We start from the raw sequence: 4022 nt of genomic DNA on the forward strand, positions 1-4022 counted from the left end.
GATAGAAGTCAAGTGTGAGAATATAAAATCTAATTTTCGTTTTACGGGGTTCTTGTCCCTTCTTCAATTCACATTTACCCCAAATTTAATTTTTGTAGTCAAAATAAATGTGGAGAACACAAATACTTATCGAATATCCAACAACTAGGTTTTTAGCCTTAGTAACAAAAGCTAAATCCACACTCAACAACAAGAAACTATCAAGTTAGCTACCAAAATCGTGCTACAATATTTGCTCTAGTTCATCTGCGGTTGATTAACTGTGCTTTAATCGCAAATAAAATTTTCCTAACTAATGCTTATATTTATTTACAACAATTTCTTTGTTCAAAATTTTTTACAGAAATTTTGGTCCATGCTGGACCCATTAGGATTTTATCCAATTATCTCATTGTTTATATATTCCTCCATAATATATATGAAAAACATAATAGTTTCCGGTACTTAAAAAAATTACAAAATAAATATATTAATTTTTTTGATAAAATAGCTTATAATAGAGTGAATTGGGGGAAGTCATTTACGAAGTTAATAAGGGTTGGTTTACTTATTTAAAAAAAAAAAAATAGGTTCTTTCAATCATCTAGTTTATCAACAACAAGTAGGATGAATAGCAATTGTTTCTCTTTGCCGTGCATTTCGGTAAATTGAAGATAAATTTGAGTTATATTGAAAGAGATTTTCATTGAAGAGACTTTGCAAGTGAATGATTCGCACTATAAAATTCTTATATGAAAACTTATCTACTTCCCCATTTCCAATTCAAGTGTGTGGAATCGCAAACGCATATTGAGTTACAGGAGCAAAGGTCAAAAATGAAAGGTATGGTATTTAGTTCATTCGTTTATTTATTTTGACGATTTGTTCAAATAGGATATCTGAGTTGGTGCTTTCTTTGAAAAAAAAAAATGATTGATTATTAGGTGATGAAACAATTTAATGAGATCAGATTTGGTGCAGATGCAGATTCTTTGGTGCAATTGTTCATGGCTAGGATATATATAGTAAGTGTAAAAGGTTGAGTTATAATTGATTTGTACTTGGTATTTATGTGTTGGTACATAGTTGCTAGTCTTGTAGTATTCAATTGTGCAAATTTAATCTAGGTATTTTTAGTTAACCTTGAGATATTTTGGTGTGGAGGAGATCCATATGACTTTTTGATTGTATTAAAATGATGTATGGTACTCTGCCCATTTTAAACCTTTGCTAATAAGTTCTTAATTATATATATAAAAAAATTTGAGCAATTGATTGATTCTATGAAACATGTTTAATTATGAGGGAGTTATAAGTCCCTGAAACCAAAAAAATGGTGATTATTCAGTCCGAATCAAATGTGGATAAAGCCGATTCGACACATGTGTGTATGTTATTTGTTTATTATGTTAGATATTGAGTTGTGCTAAAAATGGCCACTAACTGATTTGTATTTAGGGATTGGAAAATCTCTTGTTGTTGGAGGATATGTTTGAACAAGATAATGTTGGATATGATAGTGAAGATCCTATCATAGATGAAGGTAAATAGGAAAGTACAAACAAAGGTATATGTGGATGTAGTTTTGACAAAAACAACTGCTATGAATTGTTTGAAAGACATTCCAGTCCTAACTTTCCAATAATTAAGTCCAATTTTTTTAATGAAATACCATTTTTTTGGATGTTGGTGTAGCATTCACATTTTACAATTGATATGCTAGTTTCCACAATTTTGCTGCAAGAAAAAGCAAAATTATGAGAAACAAAAATGGTGAAATAACACAACAGATATTTGTTTGTTACAGATAAGGTCAAAGAGAATAAAAAGTTATTGCGTCTACAAGTTGAAAGCGTGTACCAAAAGCTCACGTAAGATGTTGTTGTGAAGCAAAATATCATGTCCATGTTGAAGCAAGAAGTGGATGTTGGTACATGAAATTATTGCATGATGCATATAACCATAAATTGTTGGATGACCAATTTATAAGTATGTTACCGACACATAGAAAAATGACACATTATGATATTTAGCGAATGCGCAACATGTGACAAGTTGGGTTGAAGACTACCCATAACCCATATTTTTGGATTATTTAGAAGTGAAGCTGGTGGGTTTGAAAAATGCGAATTTTGTAGGTGAGACATGTACAATGAACCAGAGAGACAACACCTAACCTCATTAATTGATGTGAACATGCATGTGAATCTTAATAGCATGTGAATCTTAATAGCATGTGAATCTTAATAAAGGAAGACTTTCATATTTATTTTGGTGTGATAGTGTAACTCAAAGGGATTATGTGGTTTTTGACGATGTATTAAAATTTGATTTCACTTATAAAAAGAGCACGTATATGTGTCTAATGGTTGTATTTTCTGGTGTAAACAGTTACAACCAAATATTTTTATTCAGCGGTACAATTGTGTGTGATGAAACATAATCAACATATGTTTGGTTGTTAGAACAATTTTTTGCTGTAGTGAGAGGCAAAAGTATAATATTAGTTATTACCAATGGTGATTTAGCTATGAAGGACGCAATCAGAATGCTTTTCCTGAGTCTCACTACAAATTATGTTCATGGCATCTTATACATGTTTGCACTAATGTTGAAACACTCAATTTGTGAAGAAACTCAAACAATGTATGTTAGGTGACTGAGATGTTGGGGAGTTCAAGCGAAAATGAGATAAAAATGGTCATTGATTTTGGACTACAAGACCATAAATAGGTTTGAGAGATGTACGAAAAAAGTACATACGGGTCACTGCTCATATACGAGGTAAATGATTTGTTGGATTTAGAATAACTTCTTGATGTGAAGGACTACATGCACAATTCTGGAGGTATGTTAACTATCAAAATAATTTGCGTGAGTTTTTTCGTCAATTTTTTAGATGTTTAAATTACATGCGTTCTATTAAAGTTGAGGCAGATTTTGGGCCCATTCATGGAGAATCGGTTTTAGAAACCCCGTTGCCCCTAATTGAGAGAGTTGTTGGAGAGATATACACTAGAGAGATATTTTTTTAGTTCAACATGTGCTTCACAGAGCATGCACATGCAATATTGTAGATTGTAGGCAAATGACATCTTGTTATTTTTATACTGTAGTTAAGTATCCAAAAGAATATATTCAGTGGCAAGTGTCATTTTCTCCTACTACACTCAAATTCAAGTGCTCATGTGAGAGGTTATTGTCTTTAGGTATTGTATGTGAACATTTGGTTGATGTGTTAGTGTTTATGAACATTGTCACTTTACCAAAAGTTCTTGTGTTAAAAGGATGGACTAAAAATGCAAAAGACTCAATTCTTGTTTGTACTTGGAAGAGCCTGGAAGAACAGATTTTCAAATGAGCCTACATTGATTAGCCAATTTTTGAATGTCGTTAAACATATTAAGTTGATGGATATGCTAGCTATTAAATATGGAAAGCCTGAACTCATGTGTAGTACTATTGGCTTAACTGATATACAAACAAATATAGTAGAAGATGTTTGCATTGACATAGTTTTGCCTATGTACACAATCGAACTTTTTTATGAAGCGATACTAAACTCAACTAATGTTAAAACAAAAGGATGTGATGAGGCACGATCTTCTACACAAACAAAAAATAAGTATCAGAGAAGGAACACTACAAGAAAAACACCATTTTGTGGCCAACTTTATAAATATTTTGTGGCCGAATAAAACCCTCACAAATTAGTGACCGAAAAAGCCCTCACAAATGTCAAAATTGAAATTGGTCTTTATTTGTGGCTGAAAAAGCCCTCACAAATTTTTAAATATTTAACTTGATTTTGTGGCTGCCTAAGCCCTCACAAAATCACAACATTGTGATTTTGTGAGGGCTTAGGCAACCACAAAATCAAGTTAAATATTTAAGGATTTTGTGAGGGCTTTTTCAGCCACAAATAAAGACCAATTTCAATTTTGACATTTGTGAGGGCTTTTTCGGTCACTAATTTGTGAGAGTTTTATTCGGCCACAAAATATTTATAAAGTTGGCCACAAAATGATGTTTTTCTTGTAGTG

General features: G+C 31.9%; 1 long non-coding RNA gene across 2 annotated transcripts; it reads left to right on the forward strand.

Annotated features, from left to right (window-relative positions):
* The first annotated feature begins 521 nt into the window (after nucleotides 1-521).
* On the forward strand, nucleotides 522-2248 carry LOC140918928 (uncharacterized). Of its 2 annotated transcripts, XR_012161405.1 has the most exons (4): nucleotides 522-822; nucleotides 924-1004; nucleotides 1438-1522; nucleotides 1787-2248. It is a non-coding gene; the product is annotated as an uncharacterized lncRNA (long non-coding RNA). The 2 variants fall into 2 exon arrangements; XR_012161406.1 differs by lacking the exon at nucleotides 1438-1522.
* The last annotated feature ends 1774 nt before the right edge of the window (nucleotides 2249-4022 follow it).

Source organism: Cicer arietinum, chromosome 7, assembly GCF_000331145.2.
Source record: "Cicer arietinum cultivar CDC Frontier isolate Library 1 chromosome 7, Cicar.CDCFrontier_v2.0, whole genome shotgun sequence".
Lineage (NCBI taxonomy): Eukaryota > Viridiplantae > Streptophyta > Magnoliopsida > Fabales > Fabaceae > Cicer > Cicer arietinum.